The 23166-nt window shown below is 36.5% G+C and overlaps 1 pseudogene; it reads left to right on the top strand.

Annotated features, from left to right (window-relative positions):
* The first annotated feature begins 2643 nt into the window (after positions 1–2643).
* On the top strand, positions 2644–11874 carry LOC110223553 (cytochrome c pseudogene; annotated as a pseudogene).
* The last annotated feature ends 11292 nt before the right edge of the window (positions 11875–23166 follow it).

Here is a 23166-nt window from a genome sequence, read left to right as displayed (position 1 = left end):
TGTGACTTTCCCCATATTCATGATAGAGCATTTCATCAAACAAGACTGACCACTCAGCCACAAGCATTTCTTAGATGTTAAATGGAAAGGTATCTTCTCCTCATCCTTTGTCTTCTCTTCTAAATAAACTTGAAAGGCCTCCCTTAGACTTTTTATTAGAAGGAAAGGGCTTTTCCCTTCTCTCTTGGCTATAATAGAGGTTAATCACACATGGCTGGGAGATCATATGTTGTGATAGGTAAGACTGAGAATGGATCTTCATCACTTCTTCTGAAGTGTGTTTCTTTCCCTGAACACAGGCGACTAAACTGCAATCCTAAGATACGAGTAGCCCACTTTGAAAGCAACCTTGTGAATTCAATAATTCTAGAGCTCATAGGTGGAACATCAGAAAAAAAAATACATATATATATAGCAAGCAACTCTCCCCTGGGAGGGGGACACCTCCTACAAACAGATCTATATAATGCTCTGGACCAAATCCTGATAAGGAAATGCAAGAAAAAAATCATAACGGGTCATTTTTTTCAGTCAGAAGCCAGATTTGAAGAGAGAGAAAGAGATAGAGATAGAGAGAGAGAGCGAGCTCTGCAGAAAGTAGGGCCAGGGTCTACCCAAGGTCCTCCTTTATAGAGCTTTCCAGGTTGGAAAGGTTATGTATTGAGGTAAGAAGAGTTCCAAATATAAGACAGAGTGACAAAGTTATTACAAGAACAGATTACAACTGGCAGTTCTGTCATTGACTACAAAATTCTGAGTCATACATTCAGCATGGCCTCAAGAGGGTACGTGGACCCAGAAGTGAATTCCAGAGTAGAGAGAAGTTGTAGGCACTAAGCTGTGTAGTGAGAGGAGCAAGTTCAGATGCGTCCTCTGTGGTTAAGACCTCAGTAGTGGAGTGTGGTCTCAGTTCCAACCTGCAACCCAATCTGAAGCCTGTAGCAGAATAACCAGGACAGGAATCACAGAAGAAATGGGTTTCTGTCACTCTTTAAAAAAAAAAAAGCCGCTTTCCACTTGACTACTAATGGCTGAGTCCAAGAACAGTTGAAATTCTGAAGGGACAAGGCCACAGGTCTATTATTCAAATACTTTTTCATATCAGTAACTTGAAATGCTCAGACCAGGAGGGCAGCAATTAGACTTTGACTTGGATCAGATCATGTGAGGAATGCTGAAAGCTTGAAGGTCTCAAATCTGAACTGTCCCTGAAATCGTGGAATTGTTTGTCCTTTGTTTTTGAAGGGGACAAATGATATCATGGAGTGATATCTTGACTTGCACATGAACTGGATTTAAGTGAGGCAGAGTTGTACAATGTCATCAGCCTCACTCTTCCTGAGTCATTAAAGTCTAGTAGGAAGCCAAAAGTCAGAATGACTGATGATTGCCCAAAATGCAGTGGATAACCTTGGTATCTTCGATATCTGACCAAGCTCTAAGCATTCCACTGTGCCTTGTTTCAGCTACCTTCATGGATGTTGTTACAAATTGTTTTCTTCTGCCTGTTTCAGCAGGACAAATCTTTACGTGCTTGGGGTAGACATTCCTCAAACTCAATGATGGGTTTGAGGCCTCTTGGTTACCTTCAACCTGGCTTAGCCCATCTGCTGAGATGGTTTTACTGGGGTATGGCTGTTGCATATGCTACAGCTTTTGCAGTCACAGGTGAAAGTTGGGTAAAAGATGGAAACCAAAGATTGAAGAGAAGCCCTGAAAAGGGCTCAGTAAGCCATCACACTAGAGGTGCTAGTCCTTGCTGAGCACTCCATATAAATTCTGGAATAAAATAACATTTAATACCCACAGAAAGCAACTGGAGGACCAGCCCAGATGCTCCCACCAGAACTGTACAGAGTCCTAAGATAAAATCTGAAGTCAGGAAGTAGGTTGGAAAAATTAATATAAGCTAGTGAAGAATGATATCATCATAAAAAAGTACTAACTAATAGTGGTGGTAAAGACATAAACCCAGAAGAAGAGAATGACCCCCAAACGTCTATAAGCAAAGCCTCAAATCAAATCATAGCTTAGATACAAATTAAATTAGAATTCTTGAAAGAATTAAAGCAACAGTTTTTTTTAAACAAGTTTAATTTTTAAATAAATGAAAGCACTAAAAGAAAAAAAAATCAAAAAATGAATTATGTATGGAAGAAAAATTTATAGAGGGAATTAACAGTTTGGCAGAAGAGATACAAACCCTTGCCTGAACAACAAATACCCTGAAAATTATAATGGACAAAATAGAAGTTAATAACAAAGTGAGAAAAAAATAAATATTAAAGTACAAAAGACTGAATAAATAGGAGAAAATGTAAGGTATCTCTGGAAAAAAAATTATTATTTGGGCAAATAATTTAAGAATCATCAAACTGCCTAAAAGCCATGACCCCAAAAGGAAACTAAACACATTATTTCAACAAATCTTAAATTAAAACCGTCTAGATCTCTCAGAACCAAATGGAAAAGTGGAAATGTAATAAATTCACTTATCACCTTCTAAAAAAGCTTTAAAATTAAAACTTTAAGAAGAAATAGAGTCAAAATCCATAGCTTTTAGATTAAAAAAAATTATTGCAAGCAATAACAAATAATTTAAATATCAAGAAACCAGAGTAAGGATTGAATAATTTAGCAGCCATGACTCTAAAGGAATATAAAGCTTGGAATATGATATTACGAAAGGTAAAGGGTATAGAATTACAGTTAAGAATAAATTACTCAATAAAACTGGCAATAATCTTAGAAGGGGAAAAACGGATATTTCATGAAATAGAGATTTCCAATCATCACTGGTGAAAAGATTAGAACTGCGTTGAAACTTTAAAGCACAAACACAGATTTGAAAGAAACATACAAAGACAAACATGAATAATGATAGTGGACTAAATGAGTATAAACTGCTTACATTCTAATATGGGGGAATGATAAGCATCCTTTCTGAACACTATCATTATTAGGAAGTCTGATTAGACAGAAAGCCTGGGAATGTTTCTGGTATATCTTGATATTAAAAGGAGGAGAAGGATATTATACCAGGGGAGGGAAAGGAGAAGAAAATAAGGGTAAATTATCTCACGTAATGAGGGTGTACAAATGGAAGTCCATACAAACAAGAAGGAAGGAGTGAGGTTGTCATTGACACTTGAACTATATTTGTATATAAATTGGTGAAAGGAGGAAGAATACATATACATATAGAGAGTTGGATAGGAAAATACACGTCACTAAACAAGAAAATGAAAGGGAGAAAGGAGAAGTAGAAATTGAAAGCTGGAGGTTAAATTGAAAGAGGGATTATTCTCAAGCAAAATGAATTCTAAATAAGGATATACAAAAAATAAATTCAGAATTGTTTTGGCAATAGAAATCTTTGAGTTGTCCCTCAACCGGGGAATGGGTGAACAAATTACAGAAGAAGCCAATGAGGAGAAGAATGCCTTAAAAAACAGAAGTCCAAAAGCTCACTGAATAAAAACTTCCTTAAAAATTAGAATGGAGGCTGTGATTCTTATAATCTAGACACTGCTCAGATTCTTAAAATCTGGCCACAGGCTCAGATTCTTATAATCTAGCCAATAGTTTACTAATGTTTAGACTCCTTAAGAATCTGCTTAATATGACAGATGTTCTAATAAACCTTGTCTTTGTCTAAAAGAAGGCTTTAGGTAGAATTCTTTTGGACAGGATTTGCATGTTGTGATTTTGGGGTCCCAGCACCTCTAAACCTTTAGCCTTCATTGTTCTTGTGGCCCTACAGGGAAATTATCTAACCCCAGGTTATTCTCTGGCCAAGACTGGAAGGTATGTAAGCCTCCCCTCCCCCCCTTTCTAGCTCTGCATTTAGGGTAGCTCTTCAAGCACCAAGGTTTGGAGGTGTTTTTCGGGCAGACAGTTACAAGGCTGGCTTGTACTCAGTCTGATGCTGTCAGGCTCTTGGTCCACTGGGTCGGTTCGAGGCCATGGACCTGGATTCACCTTCCACAGCATAGAGGACAAGGATGGACACCTTATCCAGAAATGTATACCCAATTCTGTTAATTCTCTCAGTGTGAGGGAATTGGGGAAAACTGCAATTGCTTTTTGGTTCCTTGAGGCTTATTTACTCCCTTCCCTCTACACCCCTGAATCCTCCTTCATGAAGGTTACAGGCAAAAATTAGAACAGCTAAAAATATCTTGGCAGATTCTGGAGGGTTTGTGATTGCTCATTAAGGAGTTTTAAAACACCTCCTTACAATCCTGGTCACTCCCTTCCCTTGAGTCAAGAGAGTATCTCTCATAGGAGATGAGAGTTTCACCCTTTACCCCTCACCTTTGATTTTGCCCTCGCTCACCTGGGGAAAGGAAGGAGAGAGGAGGGGCAGCATCTGTAGCATGGGCCCCCCTGGCAATGGCCTTGGGCCCTAGGGAAACCTTTGTTTGGAAGCATCACCTAGTTTCAACACATCCCTCTCAAGATAGAGAACTAGTCTCCAAATTTGGGTAAGCATACTCTTTTGGAAGTTGTAGTTTTAACTGTTAATGAGATGTTGATTCTCTGTGTAAAGTAATCTGGAAATGCATTTAACAAAATTGAAGTCACCTGATTGGTAATGGGTTAGTTTCAAGTTTGAAATTGGTGAACTTTTTGTAGCAATTATGTCAGGCAACTTTTCTTAATTTGGTTATCGCTAAACTAATTTAGCTATTGTTGATTATTGTTTTAATGTGTGAACTAGTCAAAATGTTTGTTTGGGTCATGTGTGGCTTGCTGAGAATTTGCAAGTATATAGAAATCTCTAATGATTGGCTTTTTACACCAGGACAAATTTAATTTTGAGATGTAAATCCTGGAAAAGTTTATCCTATACTGTGATTAGCGAAACTTGCTGTTTGAGGTAAAAGCTCATAGGAATTTATTTTGAGTTGTCTGATTGATCATAATCCAATGATAATCAATAATCCACCATCTGAGAGAAATGCCACAAGCTACTTGGAGAATGTGATACTAGTGGGAAATCAGCATGGGGAAAGCTAAGAGGAAAATTTTAGCCTCAGTCTAAGATGGGATCCTCCTGGCTCAGTTTCCCTATTATGTTCTTTTGAAAAGGAATGTTACCCACATGGCTATTGCTAAGTCTGGCTATGAGGTGGATTTGATACTGCATGGTTAGAAAACTGAATTATCTGAATCCAAACAGAGCTGAGGATGTTTATCCTCTCATATTTGGGCCCTAAATCTAGTCTCTGCTTTATATCTGGACCCTGCTGTCTTTTCTGTCAGATTTATGTCTTCCAGACTACAGGCCATTCACCTACAGTTGGTAGTAGACAGACAATGTCCCCTCATCATTCCCTGGATGCAGCCTGTGCTTGGTTCCAGTCAACCTTTTATTTAGGACCCCCTTGAGGCAGGGGCAACTCTATGCCCCTTGCCAGCAGGAAGCAGTTTCAGAAGCCAAGACCTTCACCTCTTACCCCAAAAGAATTTGTGTCCTATTTGTTTGAAGGGGGAATGATGAGGATGGTATCTAGACCCCCAAAAGGAAAAAAAAAACAGGACTTTCCCATATAACCAAATCCCCTGAGGCTATAGTCCCATTAACTGGCCTTTCATTGTGGCTACACCCAATCTCTATTGCCTATGGCCCCCACCCATTTCCCACCCTTAATCCTAACTAGGCTCCATTCTCCCTTGGCTACCTGGCCCAGGTCCCAGGAGTTCTGTATACCTCAGCTTACTGGCCACTCCCATCCAGATCTCCTTTGACCCCTTCTTCAGTCACCGCAAACTACTTGGCCATTCCTAGATCCCTCCCACAGTTTTTCTGTATATTAGGTCCATCTTGTCTCCAATATGATGTTGTGATTCTTATCATTTAGCCACTGCCCAGATTCTTAAAATCTAGCCACAGGCTCAGATTCATATAATCTAGCCAATGGCTTACTAATGTTCAGAATCCTCAATTGTCTTCCCAATATGAAAAATGTTTTAATAAACCTTGTCTTTGACAAAAAAAAAAGATAAAATGAGGCAAATGGAAGCTAGTGACTTTATGAGAATTCAAGAAACTATAAAACAAAATGAAAAGAATGAAAAAAAAATAGAAGACAATGTGAAATATCGCCCTGGAAAAACAACTGACCTGGAAACTAGATCCAGGAGAGACGATTTAAAATTATTGGACTATCTGAAAGCCACAATCAAAAAACAAAGAGCCTAGACATCTTTCAAGGAATTATCAAGGAAGATTGCCCTGATATTTTAGAATCAGAGGGTAAAATAGAAATGGAAAGAATCCACTGATCATCTCCTGAAAGAGATCCCCAAAGGAAAATTTCTAGGAATATTGTAGCCAAATTCCAGAGTTCCCAGGTCAAGGAGAAAATATTGCAAGCAGCCAGAAAGAAACAATTCAAGTATTGTGGAAGCACAATCAGGATAACACAAGATTTAGTAGCTTCTACATTTAGGGAAATGGAGGTCTTGGAATATGATATTCCAGGTGAAAGGAGATAGGATTACAGCCAAGAATCACTTACCCAGCAAAACTAAGTATAATCCTTCAGGTGAAAAATGAATATTTACTGAAATAAAGGGCTTTCAAGCATGCCTGATGAAAAGACCAGAGTTGAATAGAAAATTTGAACATTCAAATACAAGACTCAGTAGAAGTATGAAGAGGTAAACAGGAAAGATAAATCATAAGGGACATTTTATGGTTGAACTGTTTACATTCCTACATGGAAAGACGATATTTGCAACTCATGAGACCATTGTCAGTATTTGGGTAGCTGGAGGGGAAAAAATACATATCTAGATGGATAGATAGATAGATAGATAGATAGAGAGGTAGATAGATAGATAGATAGAGGCACAGTTAAAGATGAATTAAAGATGAAGAGGTGATATCAGGAAAATAAAATTAAGGAGTGAGAGAGGATTATAGTGGGAAAAGTTGCTTGACTTCTCAATGAAGGTTAGTGGGGAGGGAGGAAGGGAGAAAATTTGGAACCCAAAGTTTTAAAAACAAATGTTAAAAATTGTTTTTGCATTCAATTGGGAAGTAAGATATACAGGAAATGGGGTATAGAAATCTATCCTGCCCTACAGGAAAATAGAAGGGGAAGTGGATAAGAGAAGGGTGGGGAGTAATAGAAAGGAGGCTAGATTAGGGGAAGAAGTATTCAAAATGCATGCCATCTTGGGGTGGGGGGAGAGACAAAATGTGGAGAAAATTTGGAACTCAAAATCTTGTGGAAGTGAATGTTGAAAACTAAAAATAAATAAATTAATAAAAATGGGGGAAAAAGAAAGAAATCAACGTCATTAAAAGGAGGATGAATGCAAGCTGCACTTCATCTTGCCAGAAGATAGTTACCTGTAAAGGGATGCTCAGAGAAGACAAAGCTGAAGTCATAGTGGAATGTCTGTCAAGCAGAACCAGAAATTTTCCATGTTTTAATGTTTTAAGTATCAGGATTGAAGTTGGAGTTATAAAATACTCTATCACTTTGACATGTACATACACTTTAAGTATTCACAGACACATATACAGACACACACACATATGTCACTAAAATCTTTCTAGAAAAGGCTTATACCTGAAGAAAAGATTTTGGATTCACATTAAATCTAAGCTTAAAGCATTTTTGTATCCCTATCTCCCTAAAGCAAGAGTGATATAATGTGATAATGTGATCTCATTCCCTGGCAAACACAGGTTTCCCATAAACAGTAAAACATTCAAGCATACATAATTAAATACATATAGAGATAGATGTACATATCTATGCATGTTTATATGTGTATATTGTATGTATGGATATGTATATATGTATATGTTTATATGTATACATATATGTGTATCCACACATGTACTCAAAGAGATTAGGTTACTTTCTTATTGTCATAAAACCAGTATATGAAATCAAATATAAATTATACTCTGTGTGTGTGTGTGTGTGTGTGTGTGTGTGTGTGTGTCTATACATACACACAACTCTGAAGTTCAGGCGATCCTCCTCATTCAAGGGAAGGTTGAAGACACAGGCTGAGACAAATTTCTGGGACTCTATTCCTCCTCCCGAATTTATCCCTTTTTATTGCTTTAACTTTAAAGATCTCTTCCTCCCACTTGCTGGAATTGCTTGGATTTTGATTTTGCTCCCCAGTTTTATACAGAATTATCCCAAAATCTTAATGCAGTTTTAAACTTCAATCTTGGATAAGTCCCAAATTATGTTATCAAGACCCTCATCCAATTAAAACAGACTTTCTGTGCAATGTCACTGTATTCAAACGTTGCTTGAGTATGTATGCTGGTACTCAAATCCCGTTAGGTACTCTTAAATTATTAGAATAATTTAATTAGAACTATATTTTTTCTTAAAAAATATAGTGATATTACTAGAACATAGCTTTTTCTGATAAATTATCATTTTATGGTATTTTTAAAATGCCTGCATTGTCTCCTCCTAAATGTACCTTTCCAAATTTTACCTCTACAGTTACTAGCTTATGTGATTTTAGGCATATCCTTTACTTTTTCAATTTCCTTATCATGAAGATCAAAGATAGATTCCTAGAGTACTTACTTTATAGGGCTGTTGAAGGACTAGATTTAAATTCAAATAACTTCAAAAACTTTAGAGTACTATAAGAATATAAGCTACTATACTGATCAGAGGTAGTGCTAATAACTTTCTTGGACCACCTGACCACATTTAGAACCACCATGGATACTTATTTCACTTTCCAAATAATTTCCATTTATCTTTGTTTTCATTGTCTGAAAATCTACCATTCTGTATGTGATGCAAACACTTCACAATTTTCTCTTGACATTTATTATTATTTTTTTCAATGGGTACTTGCTGTTCCTACTCATTTTTTTGAAGTGCATCATAAAAAAGCAAAACAAACAAACAAAAAAAAATCTAAGGCAAATTAGTACCTTAGTTCATGAACTACTAGAGAGCAACAACTGCATTTCTGTAATCCCCTTTTCACATCACTTATATAACTTGAAGAAGATATATACAAATATACACATCCCCAAAGTTTCTCTGCAGTGTTTTATCTACCAGGTGCAATTAATAGACTTTCTGAGATATCCTCAGTGTTCACATTGCATGGATTAGCTAGCTATTTTTGTAATTTGTCGAAACATATAACACAAATTTTAAGAATCAGAGTATGAGGGCAGTTAGATGGAGCAGTGGTTAGAACAGTGCCCCTGAAGTCAGGAGGACCTGAGTTCAAATCCAGCCTGAGACCATACACTTGACACTAGCTGTGTGACCCTGGGCAAGTCACTTAACCACAATTGCCTTAAAAAAAACATTCAGAGTATGAAAAAAGGATATAGATGTGGGATGAAAGAGGAATGGTCTGTGTGGTCCCTATTCTAGTAGAATGTTGTGCTGATTGATAATTTTCCTTTAATTTGGTAATAGAATTGAGTAATTATGTGGCATTAGCATGAACAGTCAATAAGGCTTCTCTTTCTTCTTCCAGTGCCAGATCTGAACAAGGAAGGAAGGAAGGAAGGAAGGAAACATGGAAGGAAGGAAACATTTATTAACTGTAGTCCAGTTACTGTACTAATGGCTGAAAATACAAATACAAGAAAGAAAGACAGTACCTGCCCTAAAAGAGGTTACATTCTAATGGCTGAAGACAACAGGTAAACAGGAGCTGAAAATGAGGGTGAGGTGAAAATACTGAGGTTTGAGGGCATGATTTTGAAATCTAAAGGAAGACAGGAATAAAATTGGGAGGAGAAAAAAATCTAAGGACACAATATTCAGCACTTGAGACAGTATTTTTCCCCCACTGGATCTGCAAAATTTCCAGGGTTCTGTAGCCAGTGACCCACACAAAGGCCACACACACACACACAATACACACACATACTGCAATGTATATTTATATATACACATATATGTATGTATATATTATGTATACATACACATATGTATTGAGAGATCAGTCTCTATTCTCTCTCAATATATGTATGAATGTATACGTGTATGTATGTATATATGTATGTATGTATGTGTGTATGTATGTATGTATATTCTGGTTAAGCTTGGAGTTATTGGTATCAAGGTCTACTACTTTCCATCAAATATCCCACCTTTCAATCCCCAATTACGGCAGCTGTGGAATCGGAGGTAGTAGTTTGTGATAGGGATAACATTTGTGGCACTATTTATTCTCAAATACTTTCTTGAAAATGCAATGCTTTCTGTTTTTAATAATTGTTCTTGTCAATATGATTTCAGGACATATTAAATTCTAGTTGGTCAAAGGAGGAGTTCATAGAATTATTGTAAGAAGGTTCAGACTCCAACATTGGGAGTTCTATTGGGTAGCAGAATGAGATCATGTTACAAAAAGAACTAGAAAGAAGGAGGATAAGGGATAGGAAGGGAAGGAGGGCACTTACACAACAGCAAGGCAACTGGTAAGAAGATGTCTGAGGAGCAAATTGAAACATGGTTGGAGACACCATAGATATAATGGTTCAACTGAGTCAAACAACTAAAACAGCAGGAATTACCAGATGAGAGTTCTGGAACATAAAGCACTAAGGTCTCTAAGACATTGTCTTTATCTGGGAAGCAATAAAATTGGGAAAATGATAGGTGGGGAATCTGAATGGCACTTATGTTAATTTTTATTTTTTATTTTTGGCTAGGCAATGGGGTTAAGTGACTTGCCCTGAATCACACAGCTAGTAAATGTTTTATGTCTGAGGCTGGCTTTGAACTCTGGTCCTCTTGAATCCAGGGCCAGTAGCCTATCCACTGCACAGTCTAGCTGCCCCTTTACCTATGTTAATTATTAACTGTGTAATGGTGGACAAATCATTTATTCTCCCTGAGTCATCATTTCCTCAACTGTTCAATGGGAATAATAATAAACACAGTGCCATCAGGCAATTGTGAGTATCAAAAACTAAAACAAAAACATTGTATGTAAAACACTTAGCAAGCTATAAAATGCTATGCAAATGATTATCTCCCTTTTTTATGTTCTGTGACTTTTATATAAACATTGCCTCTCCAAAATGTAAATACTGAAAGAAAGCTTTATGTCATAATCTGGACAAATTTGAAACTCTCAACCAAAGGCTTAAGCCACTTTAATTTATGACTAAGTGAATGCAATCTTGCCTAATCTACTGCAAAATTGGGATAACAAAAGCTTCTGCTTCCCAGGTTGTTGTCAATAGCTAATGTGATAAAATTTGTAAAGGTCTTAGCAAAGGGCTCTTACGTAGTAGGTACTTCAAAAATGTCTATTTCCTTCCTTCATAGCGTACTCAATTTAGCTGGCCACAGACCAGATCACATTTAATATCCCATTCCAATATCTACCCTGGTCATTTGTAATCTGCCCCGTGGCAGCATTACTACTTGATTTCTATAAAGGATCCCACTTCCGGGGGTGGGTGGCTTCACTGGCACCGATGCCAGTTACATAGTAGCGGGTACGGCGTGTTCTCAGGCAGAGGAAGCGCGAGTCGGACCGAGGCGCGACAGAGCGGGTGAGCGTGGGGCTGTGGACCGAGCCGAATTTACTATGACGTGAAGAAGGGCAAGAATATTTTTGTTCAGAAGTGTGCTCAGTGCCACACCGTCGAGAAGTGGGGCAAGCACAAGACGGGGCCTTATCTGTACGGCCTCTTTGGCCGAAAGACTGGCCAGTCTCCCGGCTTCTCCTATGCAGATGCTAACAAGAAAAACGCTATCACTTGGGGAGAGGATACACTGATGGAATACTTGGAAAACTCCAAGAACCAAATGATCTTCGCAGGCATTAAGAAGAAGGGAGAAAGGGCAGACGATAGCATACCTTAAAAAGGCCACCAACGAGTAATAGCTGTCTGCTGCCTTATTTGTTATAAAAAGATGTCTCTTGCGATAAGATTGCTTTTCTTTTGTTTACATGTATCATAACAATCCTATTTAAATTGGTTTCGTCAACCTGAGAATTTTGATCAAGAATGGCTGTTTCAGAATTTTGTTTAGCAGTCTTAATAAAGGAATGGCCATAATTACAGCCACAACCGAGCTGTCACACTTTTCTGTTTCTTTTACAAGAGTTTTATCAGAGGTAGTGTGCTCCACCTCTGTCTTGGAAAGTTTTGATTTAATCTGGATTCTTTTAAATAAGCAATAGGGCAAACCTACTTGATAGTTTCATATGACTTTTACCTGTAGTATATTGCAGGAAGGTTATGTTTTGGGGAAAGTTTGTGCCCCACCCAGCCTATCCCAAGGCAAGATCAACTGAGTCAAAACAAACCCACAGATTTCCAACTTAAATTCCCTAACTTTCCATGCATAAAGAGCTTAATTACAATTATTTGATTAAATTGTTGAAAGGTATTTCAGTGTATTTTGTCTAACAATCCTGAGTAAAGAACATCCCATTACAGTGTGAGTGATCTTTGAATTGGAGCTGTGATAGGACCTTCTGCTGAGTTGTTAAGTACCTGTTAAGCTCACTTGTACTTTAGGATTCACTTTTAAGACCTATTGAATTTAAAGTTTGCAAACATGTTCTATATGTATGGGACAGATGAAAGTTTCTCATGAAAGATGTAAGCTATGGTCCATGGATGCAGTAAGGCTTCAGCATGAGCTGGGCCTAAGTTTCACTTTCTTTCTGGGGAAGGGGGTTGTACACCAGCTGCCCACCCCCCCTTGTTTTGTAACCACCCCCTCTGTTGTTTTGTGCCTTAACTTTACCAAGTAAGGCAATTCTCCCAAGCTAGTTTTGAGTAAAATGTATCTCTTGGGTTCTGAAAATAGACTGTGAGGTCTCTTGCCTCAGCCAATGAGGATAAAGAAATTGAGACAGACAGGTGGGGAGGGGGCTTTTTGGAGTGGTTTGTCCAAGACCATATATACTGCTTGCTGTTGTTTCTGCCTCGCCTCTGCACACCAGTCTGCTGGGTAGGAGGGTCTTCTGTTTTCTACCTGGAGATACCTCTGAGTTTTTATTTGGGTAAGTGGTCTTAAAATTCCACTCATATAGTATGTGAATACTAGTGTTAAAACTCACTTGGAAGGTTCAGCTGTAAATGATGTGATCGTAAGAATTAAGCAATTAAACACTTGTCAATTAAAAAAAAAAGATCCTACTTCTCTGAAGTTATCCTTTACTCTTCAGTCTTCATATGATTCCAATATGGCAATAATTTGCCAAGGATTGTTAATTCCATCTTCACAAGACCTTTCTCATCCATTCCCTTCTCTTTACTTACACAGTTAGCAGACTTAAAACAAAACAAAACAAACAAAAAAACCTCATAACCTCTCACATTGACTATTGCAATAATGTTTTGATTGGTTTCTGTATACAGCCTCTCCCCTCTCAAATCTATCATGCCTGAGGGTGTTGGATAGTTAGTCATAAATCATGAGTCTAACTATGCCACTCCTCTGCTCAAGGAAATTCAATGGTTCCATTTGCCTTTAGATTAAAATAAAAATTATTCTGTCTTTTAGTCATTCACAGTCTTTCTCCAGTCTATGTCCCCCCCAGCTGAATATATACTTCTCTCTCTCTCTCTCTCTCTCTCTCTCTCCAAAACTGGCCTACTTTATGTTCCTCAAGTACACTATTTCTTTGAATGTACATGTGTGTCTATACACAATTAATATATGTGTACATTTATAAGTAATATACTGTAAGTAAGTAGCCACTATATGTACATTTACTATATACAAAATAAGGACAAGGTAGTTTGTGAAGAAGTACATTAGAAACTGGGGGGTTAGGAAAGGCCTCAGGTATAAGGTGATGCTTAAGTTGTCTTTAATTGAAGCCCTTCACATTCTGGTCCCAACATAGCCTTTCAGACTTATTTTCCTATTTTCTGCTAGGAACCTATAAATTCCATTAGATTTATTTCCTCCCAGAGTCCCCCAACTTCTCCCTCTTGCCTTCTGGTCTTTGCTTATAGTATCCTCAGCTGGAGTGTCCACTATCATCTTCTCTTCTCTGTCTATCCAAATGCTCCCCACCTTCTCCATAATGAATATCCTTCCTTTAACACCTAAATAACTTCCTGTAATTTTCATTTGATGCTTGGTACAAACTGCCATGTAGGGGAATCCATTATATAATGGGGAAAAAAAAGTGGACTTAAAATAAGAAAACCCAGGTTTATTCTGGCCCTTAATAGTTTCAGGCAGAGTATCTATCTGTCTGTCTGTCTGTCTATCTATCTATCTATCTATCTATCTATCTATCTATCTATCTATCTGTCTATCTATCTATCTGTTTGTTTTTGTGTAATCCCTAAAGCTTATTGGTATGGAGTTTTGTTTCTTTCTTTTTTAATTAATTATTTTTGGTTTTCAATATTCTCTTCCACAAGATTTTGAGTTCCAAATTTTCTCCCCGTCTCTTTCCTCCCCCCACCCCAAGATGGCTTGCATTCTGAATACCCCTTCCCCTGATCTGCCCTCCCTTCTATTATCCCCCTCTCTTCTCTTATCTGCTTCCCCTTCTGTTATCCTATGGGGGAGGATAGGTTTCTATACCCAATTGCCTCTATATCTTATTTCCCAGTTGCAAGTAAAAACGATTTTAACATTTGTTTGTGAAACTTTGGGTTCCAAATCCTCTCCCTTCCTCCTGCCCTCCCATCCTCATTGAGACGGCAAGCAATTCAATACAAGTTATACATGTGTAGTCATATGAAACACTTCCATAATAACCATGTTGTGAAAAACTATTTCCCTTTATCCTATGCCACCTCCCATTTGTTCTGTTCTGTCCTTTGACCCTGTCCCTTCCTCAACTGTGTTTACTTCTGATTACCCCCTCCCCTAATCTGCCCTCCCTTCCATTACCTCTCCCCCTGTCTTATCCCTTTCTCCCCCCTGTTTTCCTGTAGGGTAAGATATATTTCCATACCCCAGTTGAGGGTATATGTTATTCCCTCCCAAATCTGATAAGAGTAAGATTCATTCATTTCCTCTCACCTCCACCCTCTTCCCCTCTTTGTTAAAAACTTTTTCATCCCTCTTTTATGTTAGATAATGTAACCCATTTTATCTCTCCCTTTCCCCTTCTCCAAGTACAATCATCTCTCACCCATTAATTTTATTTTTTTAGATATCATCCCTTTATATTCAACTCACCCTGTGCCTTCTGTCTATATATATTCCCTCCAACTAGGCTAACACTGACAAAGGTCTCATGAGTTAAAAATATCATCTTTCCATGTAGGAATGTAAATAGTTCAACTTTAATAAGTCCCCTATGATTTTTCTTTCCTGGTTAATTTTTCATGTTTCTCTTGAGTCTTGTATTTGAAAGTCAAATTTTCTATTCAGCTCTACTATTTTCATCAAGAATGCTTGAAAGTCTTCTATTTCACTGAATACCCATTTTTTCCCCTGAAGGATTATACTTAGTTTTGCTGGATAGGTGATTCTCTGTTGTAATCCTATCTCCTTTAACTTCCAGAATATCATACTCAGAGCCCTTCATCTCCCTTAATGTGGAAGCTACTAAATGTTGTGTTATCCTGATTATTTCCACAATAGTTGAATTGTTTCTTTCTGCTGCTTGCAATATTTTCTTCTTGACCTGAGAACTCTGGAATTTGGCTACAATATTCCTAGGAGTTTTCCTTTGAGGATCTCTTTCAGGAGGTGATTGATGTATTCTCCAGGTTCGCTGAGGCCCCTTATTTGCTTGAATGGCCCATGCTGAACTGTGCTGTTCTCCCAGCCTTGTGCCAGAGACCTTTCCAATCAACCATCCGGGTTGTCTTTGGCTGTAAATTTGTTTTACTCTCTATTTTTCTGGGTTCAGCTGCTCTAGAATTTGTTTAGAGTCATTTTTACAAGTATTTGGAGGGGTTTGGGGGAAACTCAAGCAAGTCACTGCTTTTATTCTGCCATCTTAGTTCCACCCCCCTTCACATAGCCTCACCTAAACTATTTATCTTTTATAACTACTTTTTCATAGACTGCCCCTGAAACTTATGCCTGGAATGCTGTCCCATCTCAACTCCACCTATTCAACACTCTGTCTCCCTTCAAGGTTCAGATGAAATGCCACCTGCTTTCTAAAATGTGGCATCTGTTTTTGAAAATATTAATAAATAAACCCTCTTGCTTGAATCTACTCCTTATTAATTTTCTATTTATTTTGATTTCATTTACTTGCATAATTGCAGTTTTCTCACCATGGAATGTGAGCTTCTCATGCTGAACTGTTTATTTTTATTTTTATAATAAATATTTAATATATTTAAAATAAATATAATAAATTGGCAAATAGCAAATGCCAATCTTTCTATTAAATGGCACATAGCAAAAGCTTAATAAATGCTTTCTATATCAAATTTAAATGACTATGAATTTGTTATATTTTGGCACACTAACTGAACCACCAAACATGACAAAAAGCTGGAGTCTTTGGATTTATCAAATAGTAAATTATTAAAATCATTGAATACTGTGTCTTGCATACCTAACCTATTTCACTGATCCACCACTCTATTTCTTAGCTAGTACCAAGTAGTTTTGATGATTGCTGCTTTATAATACAATATAAAATCCTGTATGGCTAGGCCGCCTTCCCTTGCATTTCCTTTCATTATTCCCTTGATATTCTGGATCATTTGTTCTTCTAGATGAATTTTGTCATTTTTTTTTCTAGCCGCGTAAAATAAATTTTCAGTAGTTTGGTATAGCACTGAATAAATAAATTTTGGTAGAATTATAATTTTTGTTATATTAGCTTGGCTTACTCATGAGCAACTGATTTTTTTTTCTAATTACTTAGAACTGGCTTTATTTGTGTGAAAAGTGTTTTATAATGATGTTCTTTTAGGTTCTGGTTTTGTCTTGGCAGGTAGACTCTAAAATATTTTATCGAGTCTACAGTAACTTTAAATGGAATTTCTCTATCTCTTGCTAATGGGCTTTGTAGTAATATATAGAAATCACAATGATTTATGTCTTTATTTTATATCCTGCAACTTTTCTAAAGTTGTTTATTGTTTCAGTATTGTTTTACTTCTTTCTCTAGAATTCTCTAAGTATACCATCATATCATCTGCAAAGAGTAATAGCTCTGTTTTTTCTTTGCCTATTGTAATTCCTTCAACTTCTTTTTCTTCTCTTATTGCTAAAGCTAACGTTTCTAGTACCATGTTGATTAACAATGTTGATAATAGACATCCTTGTTTCACCCCCGATCTTATTGGAAATGCTTCTAGCTTATCCTCATGATATATAATGCTTGTTGATTGATTTAGGTAGATAATATTTATCATTTTAAGAAAGGCTCCTTTTATTCCTATGTTCTCTAGTGTTTTTAATTGGAATGGGTGCTGTATTTTGTCAAAATCTTTTTTCTTTTTGTGTCTATTGAGATAATTATGTCATTTCTGCTGGTTTTGTTTTTAATATGGTCAATTATGCTGATAATTTTGCTAATATTGAACTAAGCCCGGTAGAAATCCAACCTGGCTATAGTGTATTATCCTCAAAATAAGTTGCTGTAATCTCTTTGCTAATATTTTATATAAACTTTTTCCTAGGTATTCATTAGGGAAATTGGTCTATAATTTTCTTTCTCTGTTTTGGTTCTTTCAGGTTTAGGTATAAGTAACATATTTGTATCATAAAAAGAATTTTGTAGGACTGCTTTGCCTATTTTCCCAAATAGTTTATATAGTATTGGAATTAATTGTTCTTTAAATGTTTGAGATAATTAACTTACAAATTCATCTGGCCCTGCAGATTTTTTCCTAGGGATTTCATTGATGGCTTGTTCAATTTCTTTTTTTCTGAATAGGGTTTATTTAGGCATTTTATTTCCTCTTCTGTTATTCTGGGCGATTTATATATTTTGTAAATATTCATTCATTTCACTAAGGTTGTCAAATTTGTTGGCATACAATACAGCAGAATAAATCCTAATTTTTGTTTTAATTTCCTCTTCGTTGGTGGTGAATGCACCCTTTTCATTTTTTGATACTGGTAATTTGGTTTTCTTTTTTCAAAATCAAATTAACCAATAGTTTATCTATTTTATTATTGTTGTTTTTTTTCACAAAACCAGCTCTTAGTTTTATTTTGTAGTTCAACGGTTTTCTCAATTTCACTTTTATTAATCTCTCCTTTCGTTTTCAGTATTTCTAATTTGATATTTAATTAAGGATTTTTAATTTGTGCTTTTTCAGTTGTATGTGCAATTCATTGACCTAAGAGGAGAGATTTTCAAATACTTGGAACAATCATGAACATTATTAATATTTCCCATTTTGGAAAAAAAAGACTTTATTTGAATAATCATTTTACAAATGTGGGATTGCTATGATAAGTAAAAGGTTACTCTACCACAGATCACATCATTACTGAAAAATAATTGAAGGGAAGGTGCTGGGAATTAAAGAGAGGAAGGAAGGAAGGAAGGAAGAAAGAAAGAAAGAAAGAAAGAAAGAAAGAAAGAAAGAAAGAAGAAGGAAAAGGAAGAAGGAAGAAAGAAGGAAGGAAGGAGAAGGAAGGAAGGAAGAAGGAAGGAAGGAAGGAAGGAAGGAAGGAAGGAAAAAATGAATGAAAATAAAGAAGTTAGGAAGGAAGAAAGGAAGGAAGAGAAAGAAAGAAAAAAAGAAAGAAAGAAAGAGAAGGAAAGAAAGGAAGGAAGGAAGAAAAGAAAGAAAAATACCTTGTGCTTATTGATAATCTTCAATAAAGCAAAATGCTTCATTAGATGAGAAACAAAAGTAATAAAGTAGGAAGGTAGAAAATTGGGAAATAATTTTTACAACCAGTCTCTCTGATAAGGGCTTCATTTCTAAAATGTGTAGGGAATTAAGTGAAATCTATAAGAATACAAGTCATTCCCCAATTGACAAATGGTCAAAGGATATTAACAGGCAGTTTTTAGATAAAGAAATTAAAGCTATGTATAGTCATATAAAAATACTCTAAATCACTATTGATTAGAGAAGTGCAAATCAAAACAACTCTGAGGTACCACGTTACACCTATCAGATTGGCCAACATGACAGAACAGGAAAATGATAGAGGTTGGAGAAGATGTGTGAAAATTGGAACACTAATGCATTGATGGTGGAGTTGTGAAATGATCCAACCATTTTGGAGAGCAATTTGGAACTATGTTCAAAGGGCTATCAAAATGTACATACCCTTTTACCCAGCAATAACACTTCTAGGGCTATATCCCAAAGAAATAATAAAAATGGGAAAAGGACCCACATGTACAAAAATATTTACAGCAGCTCTTTTTGTGGTGGCAAAGAATTAGAAATTGAGAGGATGCCCATCAATTGGGGAATGGCTGAGCAAGTTGTGGTATATGAATGGGATGGAATACTATTGTGCTATAAGAAATGATGAACAGGTTGACTTCAGAAAAACCTGGAAAGAGTTGAATGGTCTGATGCTGAGTGAAGTGAGCAGAACCAAGAGAATTATGTACACAATAACAGCCATGTTGTGTAATGACTAAAATTGATAAACTTAACCCTTCCCAGCAGTACAAGGATCTAAGACATCTCCAAAGGCCTCATGATGGAAAATGCCATCCACATCCAAAGAAAGAACTATGGAAGTTGAATTCTATTTTTTTGGTCTTCTGTTGAGTTTTGTTTCCTCTTTCTAGTGGTTCCTCCTATTAGTTCTAATTTTTACTTACAACATCTCTAATGTAAAAATATGTTTAATAAGAATATATATGTATAGCGTATATTAGATTGTGTGCTGTCTTGGAGAGGGTGGTGGGGAGGAAGGGCAAAAAACTTTTAAACTCAAAAGCATATGGAAGTGATTGTTCATAAAATAAATTAATAAAAAATACACACAAAAAATAAAGTCAAAGGATATGAAGAGGCAGTTTTCAGAGGAAGATGTTAAAGCTATCTATAGTCATATGAAACAATGCTCTAAATCACTATTGATTAGAGAAATGTAAATCAAAGTGACTCTTAGGGGCAGCTAGGTGGCACAGTGGATAGAGCCCCGACTCTGAAGTCAGGAGCACCTGGGTTTAAATCCCACCTCAGACCAAACACTTGCATTTGCTAGCTGTGAGACTCTGGGCAAGTAACTTAAGCCCAATTGCCTAAAAAAAAAAAAATTACTGTTAGGTACCACATCATACCTATCAGATTGGCCAACATGACCCAGCCATACCACTCCTAGGTCTATGTCCTAAAGAGACATAAAAATGGGAAAAAGACTCACATGTACAAAAATATTTATAGCAGCTCTTTTTTGTGGTGGCAAAGAATTGGACATTGAGGTGATGTCCATCAGTTGGGGAGTGGCTGAACAAGTTGTGGTGTATGAATGTAATGTAATACAATTGTGCTATAAGAAATGATGAGCAGGAGGACTTTAGAAAAATATGGAAAGACTTATATGAACTCATGATGAGTGAAGTGTACACAACCAGGAGAACATTATACACAGTGACAGCCACTCTGTGCAGTGACTGACTTTGATAGAGTTGGCTCTTCTCAGCAATGCAAGAATCTAAACACCTCCAACAGACTCATGATAGTAAATGCTATCCACATCCAGAGAGAACTATGGAGTCTGAATTCATATAAAATGTTCTCTAAAACCATCCAGTACAGTCCTATCCTTTACTTTAAATCAACAGGTAAAATCTAGCCTATGTTTATTGACTAGATTTTACCTGTTCATTTAAAGTAAAGTGATAGGACTGTACTGGATGGTTTTAGGGAACATTTTTAGTTCGAGATCTATAGGATCCTTTGATCCCATAAGGCAGGGATGTGGAAATGAACTTGCTCCCAGCCTGGACCCTTTGACAGTGTCTTGATAGAGCGGCTCCCAAAATGGAGACAGACTAGGCTGATTAAAGTCTCATCTAAAGGAAAGCCCAAGTGGGTAGGAAGTTTATTTTGAAAAGTATACTAACCTTCAGAGTATTAACCAAAGAGGTGTGGCTTGGGGCTGGAGGCAATGTATCCCATTCTGGATATGAATAGCCTTGGAAAGAACACACAGAATTTACTTTAATCAAAAAGCCAGAAAATTTTACCACTCTTCCAGTCCCAGGATACTGGTCCACAATAAGCAGATATTAAGAACTACACATTTTCCAAGAGAAAGGCTAGAGATTTGATTGGAAAAAGCATGACATAGCACATTAGTTTAAACCAGGAGAGCCAGTAAGCTAAGGCCTTAAGGAGATTGAATTCTGATGATAGAAGACAATACATATGGAAAAGAGTGACCTGAGAAGGCTATTTTGTTTTGGTAAATTACAAGGATGGTGAAAAGAGCCGATGGGAAGTAGTGCAAATTTCTTCCTAGTTCTTCTAATTTGTCATGTGAATTTTTTCATATAAGTCATGTTTCCATTTGGACCTATCTTGGCATATGATAGAAGGCTTTGATCTAAACTAATTTTCTCCCTTACTGCTTTCCAATTTTCTTCTTATTTTTTTTTTTGGTCAAATGATGTTGTCGTTTTTCTTTCATTCTTGAAGAGGAACAATGGCATCAGCAGGGTGATGTCTTAACTTGCAAATGAATTGAATTTATGCAAGGTAGTGCTGTGCAAAGACATCAGCCTCACTCTTTTCCTTCAGGATAATCTGAGTCCAGTGCCAAAACATAGGTCAGGACAATTGGAGATGACCCCAGATGCAGTGGGAGACCTCGGCCTTTTTAAGTTAAAGTGTTTCCGAGGTCTCAGTTTATCTAAGGCAACTCCCATTTTGTGATTTAAGGCTAGATGAGAAATGAGGCAAAAAACAGCCTAGTTTGCCTACTCAAAAAAAAAAAATCAGACTAGGAAGGGAAGACCCTCAAGAGTGTCAAATAATAAGTCCTTATACCAAAGGCTAGGTAGTTTATTGAGCACTAGTATACTACATTTACTTATTTTTATATGTTGTTTACATAACTATTTCCAATGATAAAATGGTCTATTGTTTTTGTTCATTAATTTTACATGAGGAACTGAGCCAAACAGGCTTAAATGATTTCTGGAGTGTCACATAGCTAGGAAGTGTCTGGAGTCAGATTTGAATTCAGGAAGATGAATCTTTGTGACTCCAGACTCAACACTCTACCCACTGTGCCACTTTGCTGCCCTTGGTAGTAGTGATAGACAATGGTGATTACTACTTTGTAATATATTTTGATATCTGGTTCTGCTAGGATCATCTTCTTTCATGCTTCTTTTTGTTGTTTCTTTAAGATTATTCTCCTTTTGTTTCTTTGAATGAATTTTGTCTTCTAATTCAATCCCCACGTGGATTTTGGAAAATGTATTGATATTCTGTAACTAATCCCATTTTGCTTTCCACCAGATAAGGGAGAACTATTTTTGTTGGTTTTGTAAACCCAAGTGTTATACAAATATAGGTGATTATTATTGTCAATTATTGTTGCTGCCACTGTTTTTCATCAGTATCATTATAAAAAAATTTTGGTCAAGATTATTTAAATAACCTCTCAGTGAGAAAACTCCCTCTACCAATGTAGATCAGCAACTGCTTTGCAACTTAATTTCAGATTATGAAGTTACCTGGGACACTAAGAAATTAAGTGACTTGCTGAAGATTGCATAGAAAGTACGTGTTCAAGTTTTGAATGCAACATCTGTTTTTCTGATCCCAAGAATTACTCTATCAAATATGAAATGCTGCAAAATTAAAACACTAGAAATAAAATTCTAAAACAATCAGTAAATAAATGTCAATTAATTGTTAATTGTAAAGAAAGCCACAATAACTCAGGGACTATTCAACCTCAGCACATAAGGAAATGAAACTCAATTTAGTTTGCAAAGAAGTCGTGTATTTCAACTTGAGGTGAATTGTCAGAGTATCAAGTTTCCCAAGCTGCAGGACATTGAATTTTTTCAGAAAATGATAACGATGATGATGATGATGAGTACAATTTATATTGCACTCACTATGTACCAGGCATAATGTTAAGTGTTTTATGTTTATTATCTAATTTAATCTTCACAAGAATTCTATTATTATTTTTCCCATTTTACAGATGAGAAAACCCAGACAAACAGATTAAGTGAGTTATCCAGGATGACACGGCTAGTAAGTGTTTGAGGCTGAGTTACCTAGCTACCCCAAGCCTTAACACCAATGTTTCCATTTCTTCCAAA

The sequence above is a fragment of the Phascolarctos cinereus genome, unplaced genomic scaffold (genome assembly GCF_003287225.1).
Source record: "Phascolarctos cinereus isolate Bilbo 61053 unplaced genomic scaffold, phaCin_HiC Scaffold_7;HRSCAF=346, whole genome shotgun sequence".
NCBI classification, from domain to species: domain Eukaryota; kingdom Metazoa; phylum Chordata; class Mammalia; order Diprotodontia; family Phascolarctidae; genus Phascolarctos; species Phascolarctos cinereus.
The sequence above is the reverse complement of the archived record's forward strand: the minus strand, read 5'-3'. Positions and strand labels throughout refer to the sequence as shown.